The sequence below is a fragment of the Hydra vulgaris genome, chromosome 09 (assembly GCF_038396675.1).
Source record: "Hydra vulgaris chromosome 09, alternate assembly HydraT2T_AEP".
Classification (NCBI taxonomy): Eukaryota; Metazoa; Cnidaria; class Hydrozoa; order Anthoathecata; family Hydridae; genus Hydra; species Hydra vulgaris.
The window spans coordinates 29,022,168-29,039,360 of record NC_088928.1 but is presented as its reverse complement, the minus strand read 5'-3'; the positions used below and the strand labels follow the sequence as shown (position 1 = coordinate 29,039,360).

The 17,193-nt window shown below is 28.6% G+C and overlaps 2 long non-coding RNA genes across 2 annotated transcripts; both read right to left on the bottom strand.

Annotated features, from left to right (window-relative positions):
• Nucleotides 1-9,675: 9,675 nt before the first annotated feature.
• Nucleotides 9,676-10,580, bottom strand: LOC136085068 (uncharacterized). The gene is made up of 3 exons (XR_010641048.1): nt 10,513-10,580; nt 9,871-9,904; nt 9,676-9,701 (listed from the first exon to the last, which is right to left on the bottom strand). It is a non-coding gene; the product is annotated as an uncharacterized LOC136085068 (long non-coding RNA).
• A 5,319-nt stretch (nt 10,581-15,899) lies between these two features.
• Nucleotides 15,900-17,193, bottom strand: LOC136085067 (uncharacterized). Its single transcript, XR_010641047.1, has 3 exons — nt 17,038-17,193; nt 16,024-16,185; nt 15,900-15,927 (listed from the first exon to the last, which is right to left on the bottom strand). It is a non-coding gene; the product is annotated as an uncharacterized LOC136085067 (long non-coding RNA).

Below are 17,193 nucleotides of genomic sequence, written 5' to 3'. Positions count from 1 at the left end.
GTCTTTTAATCTTGTTATACAAAGTGCCAACTGGCACCCCATGAATATCTAATGCTGGCACCCCATGAATATCTAATGCTGGCACCCCGTGAATATCTAATGCTGGCACCCCGTGAATATCTAATGCTTTTTTGTATGACCATTGATAGCTACTATAGCTTTTGAAACTTAATATAATTTTTATACCGCCTGGCATTAACTTTTTTTTTTTGTAAAAACGTGGCATAATATGCTATGAAATGCTAAATAAATAATAAATAATTTATCTGTGTATGATTTACTGTTTATGCTCATGATACAATATATCATGTGTATTTATTTATACACATGATATAAAATATATCTATTTTTAAAAATTGATATATATGTTTATACAATTGATATATTATATCATATAATATATCATTTGTATAAACATATATATAAATTTTTAAAAATAGTACAATTATATATTATACATGTATGATAAGAAAATATTTGAAATTATTTCAAATTTCTGACAATTTATGCTGTGGGGTTACTTTAAATGTTATTCAGAGTTACCCCTATATTATGCTATACCACTGGTTATTTATTGTAACAGTCTAACTTTCAATGTCACAAAGATATAAATTTCAATCTAAAGAAAATCAAATCAATATAGAATCTAGCAGCAATACTTGCACCACACGTTTTAGTATTATTTCCTGAAAGTCATTTTCAACTGGTGTGTTTGCAGAGGTTTGCTTATTTTGCTTTCGGGAAAACAAAAAAATATTAAAGTGTCAAGCAAAAACTCATATCAGCATAATCACTCATATGTGCATATATTATTATTTTACTATTGGATGACATCGATAGTAAAATAATGATATATGCACATCGGATGAATGACAAACAAATGATAATAAGGTTAAAAAGCACAAATTTTGTAGCAAAGATATGATAAAAAGGAACAAAAAAGAACAACCTAAATCATTGTGGCATTAAACAAGAGAAGTTCATTCTACTTCATTTGAAAGTATAACTTGTTACATGATGAAGTCATGTTAGAGAAGAAAGAGGTTTAATCAATAACATCAATAACCGGTACCAAATGCAGTTGCCAAAAATAGGTGGAGAGCAATTCAATTGTGCTGAGTATACCGTGCAAAAACTTGAAGAAAAACTAAAGAAGTATCACGGATCAAAAATAACAATTCAAAAGGGATATCATTAGGAGATCAATTGGAATTGAGGAGGCACTTCGGAAAAAACACTCTATGAAAGCAAATATAAATACTGAAATTAGAGATGCTGCATTTGCCATTTGACGTTCTGTACTGGGTTTTATGCCCGAAACTAAACCCGATATCATGAAAGGAGAAGTAGAAATTCCTGACCTCTAATTACAATTTTTTGAAGACCTGATTTGTGGTCCAGATTTCAGAAACCGAAATTCGGTGGGAAAAGTGTAGCGAATAAAATCTATTAACCAAGAAGTTATTTGCTGTCACATCGGGCAAGAAAAAACCGTCCAAATACTTACAAGTAGGTTTTGCAGGTAGTAGAAAATTCATCGAATTATTAAACAGATTAGGGCATAGCATACGTTATACCGTTAAAGAACTTGAAACTGAGTTAACGTTCAAAGCAAGCAAAAATGATTTATTAACGTCAAGTGGTATAAGTTTAGAAAAAAATCTCTGTACAGGTGTTGCACTTGATAATTTTGACAGGTTTGTCGAAACGCTTAGGGAAAAAAGATAAAGTATACTTTAAAAGTATACTCTGCATGATACAGTAGGTATTCCGTATCAAATTATTGAAGAAAATGAAAATAAAAAAAATCCATCAAATACAAAGAATGTTAAGTTCAGCAATGATTCCAATAACAGATGAAATAAGATTTAAAATCCCAATATCGTATATATTCGCAAAAAATCTATGAAATAGATAAGTTTTTTAACAATTATCAAATCTATGCATGTGATACAGGAGCTGGTAAACATGGCTTAACAGCACAATGCTGGTTAGGCTATATAAAGATCAATCTTTACCATTATTTCATTAGAAGTATTTCACACACTGGGGATTGGGAACTGTATCTTTATTTTATTCCATTATTAGCAATTTACTTTTTTGTATCCAATCACCCTAATTATACCCGTTGGTTAGTACGGTACTATGGTAATCTTCTTAAGATAAAAGATACACATCCAGAAGTACATGAAGAGTTTGAAAAGAGTGTATTCTCTCTAAAGAGAACAATAAAATCTTTTTTTAGACTTCCAATCAACCTCACCTTAGAACAAACAATTCTGGGGATAAACAATTCAAATAGTCTATGGTAAACTTTTTATCCACAAGTTGTGAAGATAGTTCTCTTATCTCAATAATAGGTACTAAGAAATTATTTGTCAATAATAAAGATCAAAGATCCTTTACAACACACGATGGAAAAATGATAAAAGCTGACGAACTGTATTTGAATTCTGTCCATAAAGAAGCCAATTCCAGAATGGTAATTCACCTTAAACCGATTACTGGACCATCCAATGTTGTTCTTTGGACGTCTGATTCAGATGTAATAATAATTGCCTTAGGGTGTTTGATCAATATCAATCAGGATGCAATGGTGTGGCTAGAAGTTGGTTTGTACTTGAATAACACTTTATAGTATATTAGTGTTAATAAGTCATATACAAAATTATGAGAAAAAGGAATTAAGGAGAAAATTATGCAAATCATTCCCAGCAAGCCACGCATTCTCAGGATGTGACTGTACAGCTTGCTTCAAACGTAATGTGAAGGTTCAACAAATGAAAATTTTAAAGAAAGATTTCATGCTGCAGGAAATATTTGGTAGAATGGGTACTAATAAGTATGTTCCTAAGGCAGATTTCTAGATAATCGAGAAATGTCTGTAGCATTTATGGAAAAAAGCAAATTACTTCTTTTGATGAAGTACGTTTAAAGCTATTTTTAAAGAAATATAAACCAAAAGGTAATGACTCAGTAATTTCATGTATCAAGAAAATGGATTGAAGTTACCTACCACCTTGTTCTCGTATTACGTGAAAAAAATCAAGAGAACTAATTACATAGCAGGAGTATGGATGAGTTTTACAAAAGTCTCTCCCTTTTTTTCTTGGTTAACAAAAAAAAACCATGATATCCACTTCTAGTATTTGTTTTAATTTATTCGATATCAATTTTTATCCGTAGCAACGCTTTATTTATTCCGTTACTACGCGTTTTTACAATAAAAGTTATTCCACAAAAAGCAATAAACCCATCTCACCATCAACTGTACAAACGGAATATTGTTATTCAGTTACTGCTTCTTGTTTATTGACTCGATTTATGCGCATACATTGCGCATAAATCAGTTTTAATACTATTTTGCTCTTGACAAACTTGTTTTTTTCTATATACTGCAATCAATTTTTGTAATATCTTATTCAAATAAAGGTATTATGGGTGGATCGAAAAGAAAATGAAGCGTCAAAAAGACTATATCAAAATAAAAAATCAAAGTTTCATGGAAACAGATATTAAAAAAATTGCAATTTTAATGAAACTACTGCTATACCTTCAGTTGATCAACTTCAGTTGTCAATTGACAACATTCCATCTTTATCATCCTTTAAGAAGTTGTTTAACAAAGAGATTATACAGGATCCTCAAAATATAAGTGAAGACTTTAACTTTATTATGAATTTTATTTTACTGAAAAATGCAATAATGCTTCTTAAATGTCCAGAATGTGAAGAGTTAGTTAACTTGCAGTTTGATTCTTCAAAAAAATATGGCTTAAGTATTAGACTAAAAATTTGTTGAAATGATTTTGAATGGGAAACTGCTTTTTTTTTTTGTCTACTACTATTGAAAAAAAGAACTGTAATGCAAAACAAAATTATCTAGTTAAAAATAAATGTGTTAGGCGTAAACCGTTTGACATAAACACTCGTGTAATAGTTGCATTTCGTGAAATGGGTAAAGGACTGTCAGCTATAGAAAACTTTTGTGGAATTATGAATATGCAACCGCCAATGAATAAAAACAGTTATAATAATACATTGCATATACTGTTGGATGTGTATCAAAGTTTAGTTAATAAAAGCATAAAAAATGCATCCGATGAATTACGACCTATCAGTGAAACATCTAAAGATATTACGTGTGGGTTTGATGGATCATGGCAGAAACGTGGATATACATAGAACAATGAAGTAGTAACAGCTGTTGCTGTAGAAAATGGTAAATGTATTGAGTTTGAAATTGAAACTAAAACTTGTAAGTTGTATTCAATATGAGAGTTAAAAAAATACACTCATCCTGTTGAATACACTGAGTTTCATTATTTACATCATCAAAAGTGTCAAATCAGTCACAGTGGTTCAGCTTCTTCTATGGAATCAAATGGTGTAATAAAAATGTTGTTGCATTCCGAAAAAAAAAACAATTTAAGATATACAACATTTCTAGGTGATGGAGATAGCAGTTCCTATGTTAGTGTTGTTGCTGTTAAGCCTTATGGAGATATTACAGAAATTAAAAAAGCGGAGTGCATTGGGCATATTCAAAAACGTGTTGGTACTCGCTTAAGAAATTTAAAAAAAAATAGTAAAGAAATTTTACGTGGTGGCAAAAAGTTAGGAGGAGCTGGTCGCTTAACAGAAAATGTGATAAATAAATAAATTGAAAAACTATTATGGCAAGGCAATAAGGCAGAACATTGGAAATTTATATGGAATGAAAAAGAGTGTTGCAGAAAATGTGATAAATAAATTACTTTTTAACTGTTCTGAAAATTGTGATGGTGAAACACACATCAGTATTGTTTGCGCGCAAAAGATTCGTGGTGCAAATTCCAGGATGAAAAACTGACTGGAAAAGTGACATATAAATTAAATATTTGTATTCCTGCTTCTGTGTGTGATGCTATCAAACCAATATTTATGGACCTTGGTTCCGATAAACTTATTGAAAAATGTTTACACGGTAAAAGCAGAATCCCAACGAGTCGTTAAATCAATTGATATGCAAGCGATGCCCAAAAGATATATTTATTGAAAGAACTGCTCTAAGTATTGGAGTGGCATCAGCTGTGCTAAATTTTAATGATGGTCAACAATTTTTAAACAAGTTGTCTAAGTTCATTACTAATTTATTTGGTATAAATGCACAAATATTTGGTATAAATGCGCAAAATTATGTATTGCATAAGGACACTAAACGAAAATCTAAAGCAGAAAAGCAATGTACCCCTAAAGTAAAATCTTGACGAAAAAAATTAAGAGCAATACGAAAAGGTTTTTGTGATCAAAATGAAACATTAAAAGGTGTGACGTATAAAAGTGGAGAATTTTGAACTAACGTTTTTTACTTTTTTTTTTTTTAATTGCGTTTTTCTCAGCCATGTTTTTTGGGCTGGCGACAGAAATATTTTCAAAACCAATAATCAAAATTACTTGAAATTTGGCACACCTATTTACTATATTAGTATCTACAACATACACTAGAATAATCTTGAGTGCTTTTCTGGTTTGGTAATTTTCAAAGATTTTGTGCCATCATTTACCCCCAAAACTACCTTAATTCACATAATTGGAAATATTTTGTTATTTTTTAGACCTAAATTAAATCTTTTAGTCCATGACACAATGCCACATGTAATATATCACCAGCTAAAATTTCAAATAAAAAAATATATCGGTTGGTTTAAAATCTGTCGCCCTCTACCCCATTTTTGGGCCTTTAGCAATTAATAAGTTAAAAATTACTTTTTATTAATTTTTTTAGCTGTTTAATGGTGTATTAAACATTGTAGAAAAAAAAATATGTAAAAGTTGAATATATATATATTTCTCTCATTACTGTACTACTGTAATAATAAAAATTGACACACCAATAAGTAGACGTCATCCGATCTTAATGATTTTTTTTTTATTGCCGATTTTAAAAACAACCAATTGATTATTTTTCATTTAATAGATTTAGATGCTTTTGATGTAAGTATTAACAAAAAAAAAAACGCTAAAAATTAACTTGCATAGTATTTAGGTAATTTGATCTATAACATTGCGTTAAACGTCCATCTATTTATACGTCCTAGGTCTACCTCAGGAATTTCTGCATGGAGTTTTTAACCCTTTAACAGTCCGCGCGTTTTCTAAAAAACGGTCGCTATAAGTTTTACGTTTTTTTTTTGAAGTGGTCTCTAAATGGCTTTTTAAAAACTTTTTTTTTTTACTTTTAAATTAAAAAAAAGTTTTTACTATTTTAACACTATTAAACACTAAAAAACACTATTATTTATGTATAAGAATTTATAACCATTCTATAATAATAGAAAATTTTTATAAAAAATAAGTTCTAATATTCAGTGTGTGAAAAGTCATAAAACATGGAACTGCACAAAGTCCTACATCACATTCTACGCATTCATATCTAGAATCTTTTCTTATTTTGTGTTTGTAACATACCACACACCTTCTCTGAGCATTAATTTTTTTCAAACACTGGCACATGATGGAAAATGTTGGTCAATCAATCGTAAGGGGTTGTTTGCTACCAATCTAGAGTGAGATTTTTTTGGCTGTTGGGCATATCATTGAATCATCGATGTGATTAACATGGTTCTAAAGTTTAAAGGTGTCATATTACGACCCATTTTTTTACAAATTATTTGTGTATTAAATGCTGCTTGATTAATTAAATGAGTAAACACTTTCTTGTACAACTTTTTAACCCTTTTTCTTTCAACTTCGTATGATGTCATCATTAAATGATGATCATGTGATCGTATGATGTCATCATTAAATGATGATAAATGAGTCATCATTAAATGAATGACCAAATTTTGGTCATTTCTATCTATGCCTCCCATATTTTGATTATAATCATCATTAACTAAAGGAACTGACTTTTTTTCCCAGCTCTGAAAACATTTTTAGCCCCATCAATAGTGCAAGTTGACATGGTATAAACATCCTTTTTATCTTTCCAATGTGTTATCATATTTGTTTTTTCTTCGTAAAGAACTTTGCGTTCATTTTTTTTTTTAACTTTTCATGGGTAGAAATAGGTAAACTTTTTCTATTTTTTTGAAGTTCCTATGGTATCTGTAAATCTTAGCAATAATACTGATGAAAGCTCGTAGGAAGAATACCAGTTGTCAATGTAAAGTTTGTAACACTGATCAAGTAAGCCATCCATAAGAAACCTGACAATTTTTGTTGCAACGTAGCGATAATCTAAACTTAGAGTAAATACTGAGTCAGCTCAGTATATAAAATGGATTTCCATACATATTCTGAATCTGACATAATGAAAAAGTTTTTATACCAAATCTGGCACTTTTGCTGCGATTACACTGTTTCCACGAAAGTCTACCTTCCACAACAAAAGTGACTCATCAATTGATATATTTTGTGTAGGTGTATACACCTCTTGGAATTTTTTTTATTAAATAATCACATACTGTGCTTATTTTGGATAAAACAGGATATTTATTTGGTAATGTGGTAGAATCAACAAAATGAATAAACTTATTGATTAATTTGAACTTGTTATAGGATAACAACCTCTTATTACCAGCACTTGCGAACATTGGATTTGTGGTGTAATACATTTCTAGCCATTCCAGACGATTTTTATATAATTCAAATAAGCAAATACAATTTACATCATTGTATAGAGCTTGACTTGACTTAAAAAATGAGGGGTCATTCAACCTTTGAAGTTAAGCGGATCCAAAGTTATTGATTTTTTTGTAGTGCAAAAATTGATGATTTTTTGATGAAAGGTATAGGGCTTAAGTATGGAAAATTTCCAGTGATATGGCACCGAAAAAGAGAGTATTTTTGGATCATATTGACTTTATTACATTTGACTTGAAATTTTCCATATTGATTCAACAACTATAAGTAATATACAAAAAAAAATTTTTTTAATTCTGTCGGGATTGCCAAGAATCATCTATTTTACAGACAGAGGGTTTTTACTTATTTACTTAGTTTTGGTGTCATATTGACTCTTAAATACTTCTTGAACCGTTATTACATTTGACTTGAAATTTTCTTATTGACTCACCAAATATAAGAAAATAATATAAAAAAATATTTTTATTTAATTCTGAATGGATTGTCCAGAATCGTCTATTTTACAGACTGTGGGTTTTTACTTATTTACTTAGTTTTGGTGTCATATTGACTTTAGAATAACTTTTGAACCATTATTACATCTGACTTTAAATTTTCCATAGTGATCCAACAAATATAAAAAAATAAAATACCCCAAAATTTTTTTGTTAATCGGACGAGATTTACCAGAATCATCTATTTTACGGACTGAGAGTTTTCACTTATTTACTTAGTTTTTGAAAATAAAACTTGGGGTTATAATATAATTACACCATACAAATATGCATAAAGGAATCATGGAATCCAAATAGTACATCATTTTGAAATTATTGTATAATTTACAGAACGGTCAGTAAATTACTAAAAAAAGGCTGCACATACCAATTTGGCATATCGACTTTGAATATATTTGATATTTTTGAACCGTTATTAAATTTGACTTGAAATTTTTCATAATGATCCATTTTTTTTTTTAATCTGACGAGATTAACCAGAATCATCATCAGAATCAATTTCACAGACTGATGGTTTTCACTTATTTACTTAGTTTCGGAAAATAAAGTTTGGGGGTTAATTATAATTACACCATACAGATATATTCATAAAGGAATCATGGAATCAAAATAGTACATCATTTTGAAATTATTGTATAATTTACAGAACGGTCAGTAAATTACAGCAAATGGGCTGCACAAACCAATTGGGCATATCGACTTTGAATATATTTAATATTTTTCAACCGTTATTAGATTTGTCTAGAAATTTTATGATTTTTTTTTTAATCTGACGAGATTATCCAGAATTATCTATTTTACAGACTGATGGTTTTTACTTATTTACTTAGTTTTGGAAAATAAAATTTGGGGTTATACTTTAATAACACCATACAAATATGCATAAACAAATCATGGAATCCAAATACTACATGGAATCCAAATACTATTTTGAAATTGAATATTTTACAGACCGGTCAGTAAATTACTGTGTAAAGGTATTGAAATCTGTTGGAATTTTACGGAATGACCTATTTACAAGACAGAAGATTCTTCAATAAAGTTAAAATTCAATTTTCAATGAAAATAACATACAGCTAATGAACTTTCTGAAATTTGGAGTACTTACAACAGCAATAGGCAGTAGGGTGGAGTGAATTTTAGTTTTTTTTACAATTCGTTTAGCCTGGGTGTGCAAAAGTTGTCTATTCATTTCAGAAATACTCTGGAATAATATCAATGCTCTAGGAAATTATCTTGAGGTGCCTCAAGACCTTTAAAATTTTAATGGGTCCCTAATATTATGTAAAAAAAAGTTTTTCAAAAGTATGTCATGTTGGGTCTCAAAAGAAGCAAAATTTTATAAAAATTCCAAAAATAACAAATTATTTTAAAAAAAAATTTTTTTACATAATATTAGGGACCCATTAAAATTTTAAAGGTCTTGAGGCACCTCAAGATAATTTCCTAGAGCATTGATATTTTTCCAGAGTATTTCTGAAATGAATAGACAACTTTTGCACACCCAGGCTAAACGAATTGTAAAAAAAACTAAAATTCACTCCACCCTAATAGGCAGGTATAACAGCAGATACTCTACCTAAAAATGTAAAAAAATTATTATTAGAAACAAAGATACATCATATGTTTAAAATATTTTTTTAATTAGTTTACAAAAATTTTATAAAGAATTAAATTTTAAAAAGGTATATATATATATCTTATATATGCAGGTTGTTAGTATAATAAGTATAAAATAAGAAACTTACTCTTTGAGATTGTTTATGTGAACTATTGACAACGCTTAAGATAAAAAATTAAAATAACATAAAAAAATTATTTTATTCTAAAACTTATTTCTTGGCTTTTAGTAAATGATTAGAAGTAGCAATTTCAGTTACGAAACAAGCTAATAATCATTTTTAACAATAGACACCAGCGAGAAGGTAAGCCAAGTTGTCTATCTACACAAAACATCACAACAATAACATCACAATCACAAAACACACTGTCCAACAGAACACAAACATACACATAATAATGACTGACATGTACATAAACACAATGAAACATATAGCGACTTACGGGTGCGTCAACACCGCTCCAGAGGTCCAATGGAACAAAAACATACACATAATGACTGACATGTACATAAACACAAAGAAACATATAGCAACTTACGGGTGTGTCAACACCACTCCAGAGGTCCAACAGAACACAAACATACACATAATAATGACTGGCATGTACATGAACACAATGAAACATATAGCGACTTACGGGTGCGTCAACACCGCTCCAGAGGTCCAACAGAACACAAACAAACATGTAATGACTAATGGGTAAATAAACACAATGAAACATACAGCAACTTGTATTGCATAAAAACATACACACAAATAATTACTTACCGGTAGATCAACACCACTGCAGAGGTTCAACAGCAAACAAGTATAAATATAGTGACTTGCAGGTGCACCTACAAAAACATACATATAAACAAACATATATACTTAAAAGGTTGTAATATACCGAGCGAATTTCATCATTATATTTACCTCCTTCAAAAACTTCAACTATATTTTTTTCAAAAATGTTAACTCTTTCCTTAAGCTCTTCAGTAAGATTTTCAAAGTAATTTAAACTCTCCTTTAAGATTGAATCATTCATTTCATCAGATGTTTTCAAAACAGCATTTTCAATTTTTTTCTTTAAATACCATGCCTTTTGTTGATCTGATTGTGAGCTATACCATATCAATTTCTTTTCCAATCTTAAATTTATTTGCAACAATTGGTTAATCCTACAATCCTTTCTAGTGTCTCTTTTGTTGACATTTCTGACATTATATCTTAACAAGATTGCTTGATATTTTCTTTTAAATTCGCTACATTTTCTATTTAATTGTCTATTTTTCAATTTAAGATAATCAATTCTTCGTTTATATTTCTTTATTTTATAGGTAAAATCACAATTAGCAGAATTATTAACTAGATTTTCATGTTCTATTACCCCAATAAAAGTTGGGTTAATACAACTTTGAAAAGCAGAAACATCTTCTGTAACAAATTCACAAGAGTTGCTAGAAGTGTTGATAGAACAATTATGAGAAGGTAACAAACTATTAAGTTTAGGAACTTCAGGACAAAAAGAAAGAACTGTCGCTGGAATTTTGGTCCGCGAAAATTTTTATCCTGGACCAAAATTTTCGTTGAAATTTATGGTCCGGCCGGATCAATTTTTTTGATAGTTTTGGTCCGCTTTGAAAAAAACGATCCGTGATAATATTTTACAAATTGCGCACAAATTTTGCAGTTTTGATATCGGACCAAAATATTACGTAAAATTTTTGATCCGTGTGAAAAAGTGTAAAATATTAAATTTGATATAAATTTTTTTTTACAGGTTTTTGAAATCAATTATTCAAAAAAACGACGGTTGACATATTTATAACTTTTCATAACTAAAATTTACGGACATTGATTTATGCTTTTTCACTCTCCCAGCACTTAATGATATTTGCAAATCTTTGTACTTCTTGATTTTGATGGCTTTGCCTAGTTGCATAAAATTTGCGTCTTGGACTAAATTTAGACTACACTATCATCATAGTATAGCAGAGCTTGATCTGATTTTTAAACTTGTCTGGAAAACCGTCAATATTCAGAACAAACTATAATAGACTTAAAACCAAACCTTAGGGTACATCGATAGTAACCATGGAAAACTATGCTTTGATCCATGCACAAAGCATCCTCGTTGATTCCTTGGCTTTCCGGAATCAAAGCTCCTTATTGATTACATGGCTTTCCAGAACTTTGTAAAAGGTAAAAGGAAACTCTGAATATTATTTCAGAAAATGAATTTTAGTTCTAATATTTTTATTTTTTCTGTTTAAAAAAATATACATATCTTTTCAGAAATGCATTATATAAAGTTTTATTTTTAATAAAAAGTACGTACATAAAATATTACACCGAGTAATAATTTTAACTAATGGGTCAATGAAAATTTTTTTATATATACTTTGGGGGACGGTTTAGAGACGGTTGGGAAATCCTGCTCTAGGTGTACCTAAAATGATTTGGGTTGCCACTATTGAGAAAGTTTAGAGTATTGTTTGGTGCACTTTTCTTTGAAAGTTAAAGCATATACTGTATGCCCAGCATATGCTTTAGACATGTCTGAAAATTTGTGCTTAGCTTTAAAAAACTATTTTAGTGTATTGTGACAAGTGGGCTCATTAAAATTTAATGTAGTTTAGGTTAGTGCAAACTAGAGAGGACTGACAGAACCTTTTTTTAATGACTATTTTATAAGGAGACGCTAAGAAGTGCATATTACAGTGTCTTATTACAGACCACTGCAAAAATAATGCCTAAATTGTGGGGGAAGAGGGGTCATCAACTCCCTAAATGGTACTATAAAAATGTTCATGGTACGGACCTGATAATAGATTATTTTAAATATTGAAAAAATCAGTTAGTCCATAGGTCGATGCCTAATGTAAATTGTTAGTGTATTCTACAAAGTTATATAAGTGTTTTCTAATTGTTTAAATGTAACAGCCCAAACAAAATTGTAAATATTTAATTCGTACTTGTGCGTGTTTTGTATAATTTAGGGTATTTTTAGCGGCTGATATTTTAAATACGTATCTTTTAAACGTATGACAGGGTTCGTAGACAATTTTTCATATAAATTTCCCTGATTTTTTTAAAAATCAATCAATTTTCCTGACTATTTTTAACACGGAATTACATTTAAATAAGCCATCGGCTATATTGGATATGTTATAAATGACATTTTAGGATTGTCAAAACAAATAATTACAATAAAAGCCTTATCTTAACTGTATGGTATCAGTTAGAGAAAAAAACACCATAATTATAAAATAAGTCACTTTCTCTATCAAAATTCCCTGACTATCTAATTAAAAATTAATAATTCCCTGACTATTGCCAAAATGAACCAATTTTCCATGTTTTCCAAGTTTGCTACGAACCCTGTATTAATACGTATTGTAGGACTTTTTATGTATGGAAAGATGTTTTAAATACGTATCTTTTAAACGTAATAATACGTATTATAGGACTTTTTATGTATTATGTACGTAACTTTTCTAGAAAAACTTTGTGTATATACATCGGTATTTGCTTTTTTTTTGCCTTACATTTATTTTACTTAAGTATTCATAGGGTTTGTATTACATAAGTAGACTTGGATTGGACGTAAGCTTTGCTTTTAAATTTATAAACCATATGCAAGTATAAAATTTTTTATTTTAAGATTTTATTTCAAAATTATTTCAATAATTGGTTATCTATCCAAATTCTTCATTCATCCATATTATCCATTTATTGTTGTATCAATTAATGTTTTTAGCTCAGCAAATAAATGTACTTAAAAAAACACTTTAAAAAAACAAAGGGGATCTACTAATGGTAACCCCAAGATGTACCTGTATGTACTACATTCGAATCATTTTGAAAACATTTTAAATCTAAAAATATATTAGGCAAATAATTAAAATAATACCATCATAAGTTAAAAAAATCTCATTATTAACATCACAAGTACAATATATTGAAACAAAAAAGCGTTAAACTGATCTGCAATGTTACAAGTTAACAAAGTATTTTTACCTTACTTATGTTAAATTTCTTTTCTTTAACTATTGGCTAATGATCAATATAGTAAATTTCAAATCATTAAAATTTACAAAATTGAAACCATATTCCAACAGGTAGTTCAATGAAATTTAAACAAAAGGTAGAACTAAAGAAAAAGAAATTTAATTAAAAGTAAAAAACATAATCATATTTTAAACATATTTTAAATCTAAACAAATAAAATATCATAGTGTATAAAAAATTATATAAAGGCAGTCTTAAAAGACTGCCATTATGAATATTTGAAACTAGATTTGGAAACTTTGTTTTATTTAATTCTGATTAAAAACTAACATCTCTTGTTCTAGCAAAACGTGAAACAAATAGTTGTCAATGAAAGAAGTAGTTGTAAATAACGTGTGACAAGTAGTGACATAAGCCTAAGACCGCAACCCTGTTAAAATAAAAGATTACCATGGGTTGGTAACCAGGACTATGAAAAATTTATACATATATATATATATATATATATATATATATACATATATATACATATATTATAAATATGCTCATATCGTGCAACTTATAATGCTTTGTTCTTTAACATACAACACATATTTGTCCATGAGAGTAGCAGGTTTCTTTTAAACACCTACCAAATCAAGAAACATTCAAACTTGAAATTTATTGATTGTCATTAAATATGCCAATCAGAAAACAGATTACATTTTAGTACCAATTGTAAATAAAAATCTGATAGCTGCAACTAAATCCAGGAACAAATACCCATTTACCACTAGAAGAAGCAATGCATCATTGTTACTATTTGAAAAGTGCAAACTTTTATCTCAATTTTTAAGTAACATACAAAAACTACACAACCAATTTTAAATTTTAAATAATTAGATATACCTGAAGGAGTTGAACTGTTCAAAAAATGAACAAGAAAGTTATTATTTTTTATTATAGTTGCTAGTGTTAACTTGATCATCACTTAGATAAACTTTGATATTTCCCAGCAAATTTTCCATACATCAGTTGAAATGGTGTGAACTTTGTAGAGTCATGACAAGATGTATTGTACGCAAATGCACAGGTATCTAGAAAAATACTCCATTGTTCTTTTTTAGAGGATACATATTTGACTAGCATATTCTGCAAAGTTTGATTAAATCGTTCATCGAGTCCATTAGCCTTAAATCAAAAAAAAATTTGTTTTATTATTTAAGTAATTTAAACTAATTGACCTAATTGACTAAATAACTTGAGATATTAATATCGTATTTCTTTATTAACCTATTTAAGAACTTTTTTAAACTTAACTTACTTGTGGGTGATATGGTGTTGTGAGCCTTTTCTTTATACCAAGCAACACATTAAGTGTATTATTAAGTTCATTACAAAATTCAGTACCACTATCAGACAGCAAAACTCTTGGCACTCCCAACCTCATGAAAACCTGAATGATAGACTTATTATAAAAGTACTATATATATGCACACCATGATGTTACATAGATGCTAATAAAAATTAGAGACACATAAATCATAAGAAAATATGATTTATTTAATAAGGTAAAATCAAGATTCTAAAATCAATTAACTATATCCAAGAATAATAACAACGGCCCCTTATCAGATACACCAAGTATTTCTAATCTCTTTTCAAGATCATCACTTTTGATCTCTTTAGAAAGATATAAGACTATAATATTATTTTACCTTTATTTAAGTTTTTCTTTTTTGTTGATGTTTAAGATATGATCAGAAATTATGAAAGAAAGTGGTGGTGAAATGAAGTGGCTAAAATCGGGGAAGAAAAGTATGCATGTCTGGAATTTTGTTTGAAAGGTTGTTTGGAACTATAGAATATAAAAAATGCAAACAATTAGGACCCAATAACTTGATACACAGAAAGGTTGCATTTAGCAAGGATGCTAAAACAATAACAAAAATAAAAATGCAATACCTTGAATAGACATCTTGCGACTGTAACTGCCATTTTGTCTTTAGTGGGTATTACTTCAACCCACTTTGAAAAATAGTCACTAATAGTTAAAATATATTTACAACCATCTTCACTAATTGGACTGAGTGGGCCAACAAAATCTATGCCAACCATATACCATGGAGCCTTCACCTTTATTGGGTGCATCTCTGGTTTCCCGCAGTTTAATTTTCTGTTCATTCTTTGGCATACATCACATGATATAAGCTTAACCAGAATTTAAAATGGTATAGCAATACCTTATTATAATTATTAGAAAAAATCATAATTTTCTGATAATACATAATACAAAAACTATATTACCAACTCATGGACATTTTTTACCATTCCGTGCCACATGAAACGCTCTTTTATCCTGCCCAATGTTCTTGTTTTACCCATATGGCCAGAAGTAGGATGGACATGGCAAGCAACTAATATTTTTGTTCTTTCATCATGATTTATGATGTATCGCAGAAGTAGTTCCTTTTAAAAAAACATCACATACAAGTATTAATTTAATATCTTTATATAATTTATTTTTATATACCAATTTATGATAATAAAATGATCTCATAATTATTCATTCTTTAAACTACAAGTCAAACCATTTACAATTGCTTGTCTTTTTATAACTTATTTTATTATATTTAGTTATTAAAATTATGCCATCTATAAGCTATGGCAAAAATACTGAAAAAAAAAATAATTTATTAAATTTGTAAAGCAGAAATAAAAAGTAAAATTCTAAACTATTTTTTTGAGTTATACTACCATGTTATATGTATGCTAATTTATAATTCATTTCCTCATTTAAAATTTAGCATGCAGCAATTTCAAATTTACGCTAAATTTGATGATTTAGGCTAAGTAATGAATATTATATTCTGCTAAATTTTAGCAGATTAAAATATTCATTATTAATGAATATTTTAATCTGCTAAAATTTAATGAATATTTTAATCTGCTAAAAATTTTTTTAGATTTTAAAATATAGATTAATGATAATGTTAATGACATTAACATTATCATTAATCTATATTTTAAAATCTAAAAAGAAATAAAAATTATGTACAAATAATAGGTTATAATATTTATTTTAGAATAAATAACTGTTATAAATAAATTTTGATAATCCAAGCATCGAATTAACAACATTTGTATATTACCTTGTTACCAATATTTATATATTACAGAATTAACTCGATAAAAAAAAGACAAGAAAAAAGACAAGAAAAAAGACCTAGTCTTTCTTTTACTTAAAAACTTTTACTTTTTTTTAAAAAAAAAAACCTTGTCTTTCTTTTACCGAGTTAACTCTGTTACGTAACTAGTTACCTTGTCTTTCTTTTTATACTTATATAGTAATTCCCCTCCTTCAGAAATTATAAACTTTAAAGCCTTTTTTCTAATTATTCGTTTTTCGCCATCTAAACTTCCATCAGGGTATTTCTTATTAGTTAAATAAGTAAAAACTTTTTTAACGAGCTCGTC